This window comes from Sinocyclocheilus anshuiensis, unplaced genomic scaffold, assembly GCF_001515605.1.
Source record: "Sinocyclocheilus anshuiensis isolate Anshui unplaced genomic scaffold, SAMN03320099.WGS_v1.1 scaffold1661, whole genome shotgun sequence".
In the NCBI taxonomy this organism is placed as follows: domain Eukaryota; kingdom Metazoa; phylum Chordata; class Actinopteri; order Cypriniformes; family Cyprinidae; genus Sinocyclocheilus; species Sinocyclocheilus anshuiensis.
Window position 1 is genome coordinate 472,119 of NW_015540517.1, and position 14,663 is coordinate 486,781.

Genomic DNA, 14,663 nt, shown 5'->3' on the forward strand with positions numbered 1-14,663 from the left:
ATCATGATTTCTGAAAATTGTATTTTAAAATGTATTCAAATAGAAAACAGTTATTTTAAATTGTAATACGTTTTCACAGTATTACTGTTTAAATTGTTTTTTTGATCAAATAAATTCAGCCTTGATGCTGATAGGAGACTTTTTTTTTTTTTTAAATGATACATTACTGACCCCAAAATTTTAAACTATATTCATAGTGGAGTTCATCTGTCAGGTGCTAATAAGGCTAATATAATATTTGCCCCAGTGTTTGATTCATGTGTTAGTTTGGTAAATCACACTTTTGCTGATTGGATCTGTCAGTGTCGTGTTGTTGGATTTTTACAATGAGCAACTTTGTCTTGGGTCAGAACTTTATGTTCGATGTAAAATCTGAAGGAAATCCAGTTCAGCACTGTGTTATAATATTTTCTTTCATCATCAGCTTTCCACTGTCTGTTAGCGTATCCTAGCCCTCGTTCTCGCTCCCAGTCTCTCTCTCTCTCTCAGTAATAGGCTGAACGGTGCTGGTTAGAGTTCAGAGAGAGGCTTTATTAGCTGTGGTCCAAATAAGATGAGACAGGAAACGACAGGAACAGACTGAGAGCTACCGTGACCCAGATCTTGGTCATTTTGGTGTGCAAGACTCTCACTTTCTCTCTTTCATTTCTCTCGCCCACACACACATGCACACACACCCCCACAGAAAGACCTTGTCTGGGAAAAAAATGAATAAAAAATACAGAGCATAGGCGTCACTAGACTTTCATCTCAGCACCCCTAAAAATCACAATTAGCTCAACTGTCAGCACCATTAAAAATGTGATTATCTCTCTTTGCATTTGCTGAGAACAGCGGCTGTGGTTAGATATCTCAGGTTAGTGTATATAGTCATTTTATAATTATATTAATTTTATTAATTATGTAGTATTGTTTTATTATTTTTCCTCCAAAATTTATATTATATTGCTATTTATTTATTTATTTTTAATAAATACATTTAAACTTGTACAAGCTAAATAAATAAATAAATAAAAATAAATAAATACATACATAAATAAAGTGCTTCTCTCTCTTTATATTTTCTAAAAACAGCAGCTCCAGTAAAATATCTGAAGGTTAGTCATTTAAGTAATTTATTTGTTTGTTTGTTTTCTTTCAATAAAAAATGCAATCTGGTGGAAGAACATCAACAACAACAGCAAAGCTCATATTCAGGTAGGATGAGGTTGAAATTTGTTGGCGACGACTGCTAGATCACCAAGACATTACCTGTCAGGACGGAGGATTGTGGGTATGAGCATTTGTTCAGTATGTGGATATGTGTTTTTGATTGGCAGGTCTGATTCGCTGTGATGTGGCTGCTGTTTTGTCAGGTGTGCTGTTGAGTGACAGCGCATGTATTAGTGTTATCTGCTATATTCAAATATTCAGAATAGAACTGGTGACACATAATTGTTCAGCATTTATCTCATGCATTGACATACTATAAAAGGACATTTATTGTGGCTTTTTATGAATTGTTGTCTTTATCTAAATATATAAGTGGTAAATGTGCTGGTACGACTTTTTATTTCGATAGCAGAGAGGGACTTGGATACTCCTTTCATATTCAGGGCACGTCCTGAACTCAGGAAGGTGAACTGGGACTCAGTACAGATGGCAAGGGGAAAGAGAGCAGAGCCTGACATGTCCTGTCATTTACCCAGACGGTATGCAGGCGTGTGTAAGTGAGTGTGGTTATCTGCATTTTATGTCGGAGAATAGCTGTCACATGCTGTCAGCTGTGGAGAGGCTAGTAATGACACATTATCTACCCATATGTGCGTGAATGTGGGTAACATTGCATTTAAACACTTAGGATTCCATCAAAAGAGAGAGTGGTTGGATCTGGCGTATAGGTTAGCGCATATACTCCAGATACATTGAGCCATGCTGCTCGTATGGGTGATGCAGGTTCGATTACAGCATGTTCTGTTGCATTTGCCATTTCTTATTTGCTCCCATTTTTAATAATGCTAAGGTGTGCTGGGTGGGGTTAAATGTCAGAATTTGTATTTATTTATTTTAAATGTGTCTTTTCGGTTTATATATTGTTGGTGTTTTATTCTATAATTGTTTTATTTAATTTTTTTTTTTTTTAGAGTTTAGTTTAGTTTTAACTTTTTTTTTTTTCCTCTCCAAATTTTGTAGATTTTGTTTTTTTATAAATTGAAGTTTTAGTATTGTAGGGCTGCCAAATATGAATGCACTAACTGGTATAATTTAATAATAGTTAACCACAAATATGTATGTATATATATTTTTTCCCAGTCTGGTGTTATTGCTATCTTATTGTATTTTAATGTTTATTGCAGGTGGGTTGTAATGTTTTGATGTACCATGTTTTAAATTCTAAAACTATTTATTTAGTATTTATATTTAATTCGTTGCAAGTTTAATTTAATTTTAATTTGGTTTGAAGTAATGAAAATTTATTTATTTATTCATTTCAGTTTCTTATTTATTTATTTTAGTTTCTTATTTATGTATTTATTTATTTATTTCAGTTTCTTATTTATTTATTTACGTTTCTTATTTATTTATTCATATATTTTCGTTTTCCATTTATTTATTTATTCACGTTTCTTATGTATTTATTCATTGATTTTAGTTTTCCATTTATTTATTTCAGTTTCTTATTTATTTATTTATTTAAGTTTCCCATTTGTTTATTTGTTTATTTATTTATTTTGAACTCTTTCAGTCTGAGCAGTTTCTATGTGGATGTTTTGGCTATTTGCTTGGGTTTCTTACTGTCCCAGGTCAAAAGAGCCTACCCTTAAGTCTTCCCGAGGTCCAGTGCTTTAACAAACACCACTACAGTAGTAAAGCCTCAGTGTTTGCGCTGACTGTTTGACCCCAGCTGGCCTGTAAACGGCAGAGTCGGCAGGGTTCCTGTAAGACTGGCCGAGATGTGGTCAGAGAAGTGTGCACCAGCCCAGGCGCCCGCAGACGGCCGCAGCGCCTGGCACCGTGTGCCTGTTAGTGGTGGGTGATTTATGAGGATTGAGCGGGCTTGTTGGCAGCATGCTACTTATGGGCATCTAGTTTACTGCCTGTTTCCTCCTCCTCCTCCTCTTGCCCTCCTTACTCTTCCATAGCTCCGTGGGTGCTGTAGTCCCTGGCATGGTGGATGATCCTTTAGACGTAGCGGGATGCGCCATTTTTTCAGGAGCTTTTTATAGAGTGTCAATTAGTCTTGGAAAGCGTGAAGGAATATTCCGGATGGATTTGTAGTAGCGGCAGTTGTCCCAGTAGAAGTGGGAGCCAAGGAATAGTCCTTCACCATGTTGATTGCGGTGCTCTACAAAGCAAAAGAAGTGCATCCAGCACCTGAAGGAGTAGTTTTGTGGTTGCCATCATTTTGCCTGCCAGTCCATCCCAGCTATGCAGCTTTGCTACTGATCTACTCAAAAATGGAAGCTGAAGTAACGTCAAGAGGACATAGGAGATTGTATAGCATGACCTTGGTGAAGGACATCAGTCTTTTCATTGTGCATACCGACCTGACATTGTTTCATTAAAATGTTTCTTGTTCTTTGACCCCCTTTTAATCTGTTTACACATTTGATTTGATTGACTGGCCACCCTCTTCTCCCAGCAGGGCTCCTTCTCCTTAGCATTTAACCAAGGTATGCTTACAAATGCATGAAAGTGAGTACTGTACCTTCATGAGTACTGTAGTGGTAGCTCTTTTTTCCAGTTTCACTTGGTAACGACGAGTAAGTCAAGCAGTAAGTCAAGATGTCCACCAACCGACTAGTCAATTGGTGTCTGGGTTTTTGTTTTCAAATGTTTTGTTTCAGCTATATTATTTTTCACAGGGCATGAATTTATACACACAAATACTTTTAAAATGGTTGTAGCATCTTAATACACTCTTAAAAATAAAGGTTCTATATTGGCATTGATGGTTCCAAGAAGAACTTTTAACATTCATGGAAACACTCCATTGCACAAAAGGTTCTTTATAGTGGAAAAAGGTTCTTTAGATCATTATAATGTTCTTCACACTAAGACACAAAAAAAAGGTTCTCTGAGGAACTGATCATTGAAAGGTTCTTTAAGAAATCCAAAATGTTTCTTCTATGGAATAACTGAAACTAATCAAATAAAATAACTGTTAATTGACTCCAATATGTAGATGAACTTTTGTTTCTTGAGTAGAAGAGTAAAGACATTTTTTTGCTGAAATCGTGGTCCTTATGATTCGTAAAATGCAAGTCAGCGGCTGCCCGTCTTTGAGAATAAAAAAAGCATATTAAGGAACACAAAATTAATACCTGTAGCTCATGACGATATATTGAGGTGTTATGAAGCAAAATGATTGGTCTGTGCAATAAACTAATCAATAATTTAGAACATATTTATATTACATTGTATACACAACATTATTATGTCATTATTATTATTTATTTGATCAATGCAGTAAAAACAGTTATATTGTAAAATATTTATTTCAATATATTTTAAAAATGTAATTTATTCTTGTGATGGTAAAGCTGAATTTTCAGCCTTCAGTGTCACATGATCCTTCAGAAATCATTCTAACATGCTGATTTGGTCCTCAAAAACATTTCTCAGTTGCGTTGCTTAATATTTTTAGTGGAAACCAAGAAACTTTTTTTTCAGGATGATGAATAGAAAATTCAAATGAACAAGGTTGACTGTTCTTTTTTATGGAAATCTTTCGTAACATTATAAATGTATTTTAGGTAACACTTTATTTTAAGGTGTCCTTGTTACACGTTACATGTACTTACCTTTATAATAAAAATTTATTATGCATAATTACATGCAAATAACCCTAAGACAAACCCTAATCCTAACCCTAACCATATAGTAAGTACATGTAGTTAATTACTCAGTACTTAAATGTATAATTACACTTTAACAAGGACACCTTAAAATAAAATGTAACCATATTTGAATGTTTAATGTGTTTTTGCTGAATAAAAATAAAGAATAAAAAATACAATATACAATATTAAGCAAAATGAATGCCCTCAACTGTGATTCACTTTAGCAAATCAGGTTGGATTCATACCAGTTGGAATCCATACTGGACAAGTGCAGAATAGATATGACAGAAATGAGGACACGAGCTTAATTCTTGCATCCTTAAAACAGTGAGGTTTGGTTTAATAAGCACATCTACAATATTTGGAGTCATTTAGAGCCGTGTTTTTATCTTGCCAAACATTTCACTACATCTGAAAATAACAGATAAAGAAAGGCAACCACAAATGATACATTCCTATGTCTGGCTTAGTCACCACTTTTCATGCGCAGTGAACTTCTCCGGCTCACCCACTTTCCTCACATGCTCTGAATGTGTGGCATGTCCCAGAGGAGACCTTAGCCTAGATATTAGAAATATCTCTCAATATGCCTCAGGAGAATGATGCGCCAGACCTCGCCTTATGTCTCGTGGAGGAAGAGAGGAGGGCAAATAATAGAAAAATTCTTGGTCTTCGTCTTCACGGAGAAAACGAATGTATGTTTCTGACAGGAAATGTGTAGTTACATACTTTTTTGCTTCATGAGAGCGTAGGGAAAGAACAGGACAAAAATGAGACGTTGCAGGTCAGACTCGAACCTGCTTAGCCCATATGAGCATCAAGGTCATGCGTTGACTGCCGTGCCACAATTTCCATTCTATTTCCTCTGTTTTTGTTCATGTTGGATACAAAAGGTGAAGCAAACAATGGTATTTTTTCCCTGAAAGTGACAATACGACATTCAGAGATTTTCATTGCAGGACAGCGAGCCAGCTGGCTTGAATAGTATCAAGGATTACACGATTCCAGATGTACAGAGCGAAGGTGAAGAGAGAGGCTAATGAAAATGGAAAGAAAAAGGCTAGAATGGGAAAATGCTTAGCGGGGAACTCGCTCTCCCTCTCTCCGCGAGATAATGGCAGTAATTGGACTGACTCGCGGCTCCTCTCTGTGTGTTTCTCTCAGATAAAGAGCGCCGTGTGAATCTCAGCTGCTCTGCGGCATGCTCTCTCCATTCGGAATTAAATGTTCTGCACACAATGTGCGGCGCGTGGCCAGGCGGTGGCTGGAGCTCCAAATGAAATGGCTGTTTAAATCCCTCGGCGGAGGCTTACAGTGGCCGCTACCCCGGCCTGCTGAGCGGAGCCCGGGACTTTAGAGGCTTTTTTAAGACTAGCCTCTCAAAGCTACTGCGCTCAGAACTGATGTGCTTGGGCTTTAACTTTGCAATACATTTTGTTTTTTTGTGGGGCAGACTAATTCTCCTGATTTACTGGTATTAAGGCTTTACATTTCGGATGTGGGCTTGGAACTGAGCATCTAAATCTCATCCAAAATATTCCATATCAGTGCTGCAAGTAAATCTGATACTACCAAATATCTTTAAAAGGGATAGTTCCCCCCAAAATGACAATTTTGTCCCCGCGACTTCCCAATCCTGTATGACTTTATTTCTTCCTTCACAAAAATAAAATAAAAAAGTTTTTGTCCATACGATGAAAGTCAATGGGATTCCGAAACATTGAATTTTGGACCCTATATCAGTGTTATTTTAGCATAATTGATATTGTCACATTAAGGTGAACAGAGAGCAGAATCCAAATGTTGTGAATTTATTATAAAATAATAACAAAAGTACAATAAAGTGAACAAAAAAGGGCAACCCAAACAAATAGCCATAAATGAACAAGACCCAACCGCAAACACAGGAAACACAAGGATTTATATACAAAGGGTTAACAAGATTAACAAAATGCTGTATATATGAGATCAATCATGGGACAATAAGAAGACAGGAACTAGACAAAACTACAAACTAAATGTCCACACAGCAAAACAAAAGCACAAGGAAAACAGAATGCATGACAGATATACTTTTATAAATTGTATTATTATTATTTACATTGTTTTGTTTTTATGTGTATATTTTCTGTTTTCATTTTAAGGTTTTATTTTTGTTTGTAATTTGTATTGTTTTTATATTTAGACATTTTAAAAATATTTTTTATATTTTTAGTATATTTATAATTATTTATAATATTTTATTTTGATGGAAATTTATGCCATTTTTAATATTATTTATATTTCGTTTTAGTTATTTTAGTACTCTAAGTTAAAAAATGAAATATTGCAATGGCAGCTAGCAAAATAATTGAAAGTTTATTTAAGCATTATTTTTATATAGTTTTTATATAATTTTATTGTAATATAATATGTATGCACTTTTAGTAAGTATTGATTGATTGATTGATTGATTGATTGATTGATTGATTGATTGATTGATTGATTCATTCATTCATTCATTCATTCATGTTTTAATTATTTTAGTACTTCACATTAAACTAAACAAATTTGAAAAATATTGCCTTGACACCTAGCTAAAATAAAATTATTTTATTTAAGTAATGTATTTTTTAACCTTATAATAACCTATTACAATAATAACCCTACACTATATGGACAAAATAAAAAAAAACACTGAAGCATTTTTCAGAATATCTTCTTTTATGTTCCACAGAAGAAGGGAAGTCATGAGGGTGATTTAATAATGAGGGAATTTAAAATGTAGATTTTGTTTGTTGTTTGTAGATTGTATCGTGTCACTTCATAGACTTAGGTTGTTGTGCTGTGTTATATGTCTTAGAGGCATCGACTCATCCCAGTCAATACATCTCGAGGTGTATGGATTTCTAAGTGATGCCATGTTGTTCGGTCGGCCTGCCTGAGCAGTTAGCGCCGGTCCCTGCGGTCTGATTGCTGTTGTGAGGTGGAGCGGGTTTGATCTGCTGATGGCTCTGGCACCTGCAGTGATGCTACAGTGCCACTGAGGCCAATTAACACATGAAAGGTGCTTCCCACCATCCGACTGGCAGCGCCAGAGGAGAGGGCTGGTGAAGGAAGCGAAGGAGGCGATGGTGGAGGTGCACAGGCAAAGAAGCTGGCGCTGTTTGCTCATGTGATGACAAGGTGAGAGGCGAAAGAGAAGCGAGAGAGAGCTGATGAAACAATTTAGTGCTTCCTCTTGCCTCTTTCCTGCTGCAGGGAGAGGAAACACTGTGAGAAAACAAGCCAAAACCTCCTTCAGAAAGAGCGATGTCACACTGTCGAACATTATTAACATTTACATGTTCTGCAAGTTGTCATCTACAGGGCTTTCAGAAGACATTTTGGCATTCTGAAGTTTTGTATTTTAGTCTATTCCAGGCTTTAATATATTGTGTAAATACAGCGAGTCCAAGATAAAGAAACGGAACAATCTAATGAATGAATGAACAAACAAATAAATATGAACATATTTCATATTAAAAATAAGTACATAGAAATATATATTTAAATGTATTTTTGTATTTTTTTAAACATTTAGTTATTTTTAAAGAAACACAAATATATAAGTATAAAATATATAGTTGTATTATATTATTTTAATATTTATGTAGGTTTTTTTTTTCAGTTTAGTTTGTTTTTTTAGTATGTCAAGTTAAACAAAAATGAGATATTGTTTGATCTGAAATAAAATATATATTTTTTTATTATTTCAGTGTAATATATATAGTTTTTTATATAATCCTATTATAATAGAATATTTATGTAGGTTTTATAATTTTTATGTTTTTATGTTAATTATTATTATTATTGTTATTATTATTATTATTATTATTATTATTATTATTATTATTTTCACATTCCCACTGCACAATATATTGTGCTAGTTATTGAGGTTATTGAGTTTGTTTTTGTACTTTTGTGACAGCTTTGTTTATAAGTTTTATTAATAATTGCATATACGCATTATATTATTTTAATATTTATGTAGGTTTTTTTTTTCAGTTTAGTTTGTTTTTTTAGTATGTCAAGTTAAACAAAAATGAGATATTGTTTGATCTGAAATAAAATATATATTTTTTTATTATTTCAGTGTAATATATATAGTTTTTTATATAATCCTATTATAATAGAATATTTATGTAGGTTTTATAATTTTTATGTTTTTATGTTAATTATTATTATTATTGTTATTATTATTATTATTATTATTATTATTATTATTATTATTTTCACATTCCCACTGCACAATATATTGTGCTAGTTATTGAGAGAGAATAATTTGTTTTTGTACTTTTGTGACAGCTTTGTTTATAAGTTTTATTAATAATTGCATATATGCTTAAATGTGATGTGTGGGATATTAAAATGCTTTGTTTTCTGATATAATATATAGAGGGGATAATGACGAATACTGCAAATGAGTCAAAGATAAAAAAAAAAATACAGATAAAATTAATCATATATTTCACATCTATCTATCTATCTATCCATCCATCCATCCATCCATCCATCAAAATAAAAACCATGCTTATAGAATTGGTTTATTCGAGTCATTATATGTATTAATTGCATTTTTGTGTTTTCATGTCATGAGACAAACAATGGGTATTAACATTATACGGTAACACTTTGGCTAAATGTATTCACAATGTCTTCTATCTGTTCCCTTGCAGCCCTTGCTGGGAGTGAATGAGATGCCGTGTCGAGGCTAGAGGCAGCGGTGGACTGTTCCCGAGTCAGTGGAAAGCCCCTCTAGATGAGCCAGTCACAGCCACCCAGCTGCACGGTAAAGGAATAAGGATTTAATATGTCAACAGAGGCCGAGCTCCAGCCTGCTGCCAGACCCAGCGTCAGAAAGGATTCCAAGAAAAGAGGTACGAGCCCTCATACAGACACATGTGTAAACAGACAAACACACACTCACGCCCGGGGCCTTGTTCAGTCTGCGGGGGTCAGCTTTAAAATCACAGGCATACTGTGCAGATACCACACACACACTCACACATAAACCCACAGTGCCATAGGGCTGGAAGATAGAACTGAAGTCTTGTTATTTGTAACGTTTGGACAGAACTGAATGAATTATTGTTTATGTTAATGTTTCTCAGATGTAAATCATGTAAAGTGTGGCAGTTTTTTTTTTTTCTCCCAGGATTTTTTGGTGAACAGAGTTTTATTTATTTATTTTTTTATTCATTTATTTAAAGGGGGGGAAGTCGTGGCCTAATGGTTAGAGAGTCGGACTCGTAACCCAAAGGTTGCGGGTTCGAGTCTCGTACAGGCAGGAATTGTAGGTGGTGGGAGTGAATGTACAGCGCTCTCTCCCACCTTCAATACCACGACTGAGGTGCCCTTGAGCAAGGCACCGAACCCCCAACTGCGGTTACCATACTTGGCCACATGTCACGTCACTTTTTTTTTTATTATTTATTTAGTTAGTTATTTACTTGCTTGCTTACTTACTGGATGAGTTGGAGTCAGTGTTATTTTGATATCTTTGAGAAACTATTATAGTTTTTATTAATGTTTAGAATTGTTATTATTGTATTTTTCATTTTCATTTTAGTTAAAGTTTTAGTAATTTAGTTGTTGTGTATTTTTTGGCATTATTATTATTACTATTATTTTTAATATGTCTATGTTGTATTTTTTTATTTTAATTTCAGTTTTATATTTATTTTAATTATAGTTAAGGTTTTAGTAATTATGTTGTATATTTTTGGAATTTTTATTAGCTTTTTATGTGTCTATAGTTTTTATTAATATTTTGAATGATTTTTTATTATTGTATTTTTATTTTAGTTAAAGTTTTAGTAATTTTGTTGTGTATTATGGCATTTTTTAATAAGTCTATTTAGTTTTTATTTATTTTTATTTCAGTTTTATATTCATTTTCATTTTAGTTAAACTTTATTAATTCGGTTGTATTTTTTTTAAATATGTCTATATAGTTTTTATTCATTTTTATTTCAGTTTCAGTTATTTTAGTACAAGGTAAACTAATTAAAATTGAGAATTGTTGCAACTAGCTGAAATATATTTTATTTTAGTTTACTTTTAGTTTACTTTTAGTTAACTATGATACCTCTGGCGTCTAATCTATTTTACAACACTATAATTATTTTGCTAGGGATGCCTGTTCTTCCATAAAAGTTAAAGTGAGAGGGACAGTTCCCTGGTGGATGCAGTATGATATTTATTGATTTTCTATATGTGTACTGTATGTCTTTATATGCCCACTGTTTTGTATTTTTATGCTCAGAATGATCATTTACCATATTTTCCCTGTCAGCACCCTCATCTTTGCTGTGGTTCACACTCCTAACGGGTACTCAGACAGATGTTTGGTGTGGGACCAGTGCCAAGGGGCCTGTCGGTCATTGTATGGCACTGCATGGAGGGGACAGACTGTTGCCTCTCTTGTTATAATGAGTCTTGTTGCACTGCCCTCTTGTGATGCACCACCTGTTCCTTAGTGGCCACACAATGGCGTTTTGTGCCAGGCTATGAGCCCATGAGACCGTAGCGGCACACCAGATGTCCCATAAAGCTGGGAAATGGAGATCATACAGTGAGAGCTCTGTCTGTCTAGAAGTCTCTGACTTCTACATATCGTTGTATGTCTATGAGCAAGTCTACAACCTTTATGGACGTCCTATACAAATATTATAACATTTTTTTTTTATTATTCATGTTTCTTAGGGGGTGCCATAATAGATGTCATTGCATTTAAAAAAACAACTAAACAGGGCACAACAGTATGTACAAGAATGTATTTATTTATTTATAACTTCAATGTGAAAAAAATCAATGATTCTCAAAGCATAATAGTGTTTATAAACTATTTTGTTTTTTTTAATTTAATAATTATGTGAATTTGACAACAAAAAGAAACATTCACAAACTGTTTATTTATATATCTATTATGTGAATGTGACAATAAATTGAAATTCACAAAACTACCTTATTTATTTATTTATCTATTTATAACATGATTGTGGACATAAATTCAATGATTCACAAAGCGAGTGTTTATAAATTATTTAGTTTTTTTATTTATTTAATAATTATGTGAATTTGACAATAAATTGAAACATTCACAAAAAATTTAACTATTTATTTGTTTGTTTGAAAATACACTGAAACATAATCTGTAATGATCTGATTGGAATATTCACAAATAAGACCACTTTAAGACTTCTATAATGAGCAAAACTGTCAGCCAGATAAATACATAAGTATTAAATGAGCAATATAATGTCTGTATTGTGTAATTTCTTGTATAACTTTTAGTGTGGGATCATTTTGCTTATAATCACAGATACAGAAATAATACACTTAAAGGTGTGGTTCACTGTTTTTTTTCTAGGCTTGATTGTGTTTATGGGTTGCAGTCTAACATGTGTTAATGCTTCGTTTAAAAAAAACGCATTATTTTTCACATAATTTACCTTTATTCCACACCGCTCTGTCCCTTCTCTGAGAAACGCGCTGATCATTTCCTTCTTTTGTGAAGCCCCTCCCTCAGAAATAGGTGATGGGCTTTGATTGGTTAGCTAGCCCAGTGTGTTGTGATTGGCTAAACTGTCTCTAGTGCGCGTCTATTCTCAACCAGTCAACAGTAACAAACAACATCCAACTCTCTTCACCATCTTCATAACAAGCCTGACCTGCATCTCTGTTCCCTGTGGAATGGATGTAATTGCACCTGCTGTCTTTTCCCCTAGAAACAATTTGAGCACGACAAACTATCACAAATCCGTCTGTTTATGACCACAAAACACCACTAATCGGTTGCTAATGACAACGACCTTCCACCCCTGTGGAATCAGTTTAATATGACCTACAGCATGCGGTTAATGACAGCTTTCTCCTCATTCAAAGAAATGAGCTGATCCTCCTATGAGCTGCTCCATCCATACTGTACATGCCTTACCCAGAATGCAACAGTGGCCAATAGTGGAGAATGTATATCACTGCCTTGAATGATTGAAATGGTCATATTTACAAGATAAGCACACATGAACACCACCACAATGTTGGACCAGTGGGAAGAACATTTATATTCTTAAATGGTAAATGTTTTAACATTAATAAGTAATTTAAAGGGATATACCACCTCAAAATGAAAAAATCAACCTCATGTCATTCAAACACTTTTGGTTCCTATTGACTTCCATTGTATTTTGGATACAATGAATATTGGTAACCAAACACTTTTGGAAGCGCCATCACAATGTTGGACCATTGGAAAATGTTTTTTTTTTCATTCATTCATTCATTCTTTTTAATGTTTTATATTGTTATTTTTTATTATTTAACATTGTAAATGGCTGTACAATTTATTTGTATAATTTATTTCATTTTTGTGTGTTTATTAATTTATTTATTTTGTGTTTATTTTTAAGTAGCCTAATTAAATGGTCCACCCAAAAATCTAAATTCTGTCAGAATTTATGTTGTTGTTCCAAACCTGTATGCGGATACATAATATACAGTATGATATTTTTAAGAATGTTGCTAAACAAACCATTTTGGTTCCCACTGACTTCCATTGTATTTTTGTCCATAGTAGTAGTCAATGGGAACCAAAACTGTTTGGAAAACAACATTTATCAAAATATCTTCTTTATATTCTTTAGAAGAAAGAAAGTCATAAATGTTTGGAAGGACATGAGGGTGAGTACATTTTTTATTTTTTTTTTATTTTTTGGGCAACTATCCTGTTAATTAGACAAATCAAGCAAAGAAAAAAAACACTTTATATATGTTAATTGTTAATGTCAAAGAAAAATAAAAATCCATCTAAAGGAACATTTCAGTATTTTACCGCAAATCCATCTCAAACAGCCAAATTAGACAAAGTCTGTCTGGTTGTTTGACATCCTTAAAAACTACTGTGACTATCAAAATTCAATGTTGTACTATTTTTTTACGCTGTGTTGGGTGTCCACTTGATATCCAATGTAAAATGTGGTTTGTGAACAACAATCAGTTGAAAAGCAAAGCTTTAGACAATAAAGACCACCCACCATCATAGTCATCAAGTCACTGAAGACATTACATCGGCGTAATGACATTGGTACACACACACTGAGGTTTTAAACATGCCGCTAAATTAATTGAGGAATAATGAACCAGGGTTTTATGTGCAGCTGGATCCCACAGGTCCAAAGAGGGAGAGCATAATAAGAAGGAGCGAGAATACACACACACACACACAAACACACACCCTAATAACATACGCTTTACTCTCTTTCTTTGTGTTTCTCTCTCTCTCTCTCTCACACACACACACACACACACACACACACACACACACACACACGCGTGAGAGTAAGTGCTCTTGGGGCAAGGTGTAATGAATATGAATGTCATTAGGGCACATTAGAACACCGCAACTAATAAATAAAGCATTCACTGCAGTGTTGATGAGCTCATCTCAGCTGCATTACTCCCCTTTCTCTCCCAATCCCCCCCCCCTTCTTATTGTGTGTGTGTGTGTGTGTGTGTGTGTGTGTGTGTGTGTGTGTGTGTGTGTGTGTGTGTGTTTCATGTCGCTGGAAAAAGTACAGTAAAACCACTACATAAAATACTCTGTTTAGAATTATACTTTAAAATCAAAACTTTAATACAACATTTTGAGATCATTTTAGAGATCATTTTGCAATTATATATGCATTATTTATGCAATTTATTTTTAGTATGATTTTATTTTTGTGCATATTAGTATATATATATATATATGTTTGTGTTTATTTAATGTAAGGAGATATAAAATAAAAATGACTGCCTTAAATACTTAAATTTTATATA

At 33.8% G+C, this 14,663-nt stretch overlaps 1 pseudogene; it reads left to right on the forward strand.

The window, feature by feature from the left end:
• The window catches only part of LOC107687340 (disabled homolog 1-like), a 214,045-nt pseudogene that overhangs the window by 57,200 nt on the left and 142,182 nt on the right, over positions 1-14,663 (forward strand).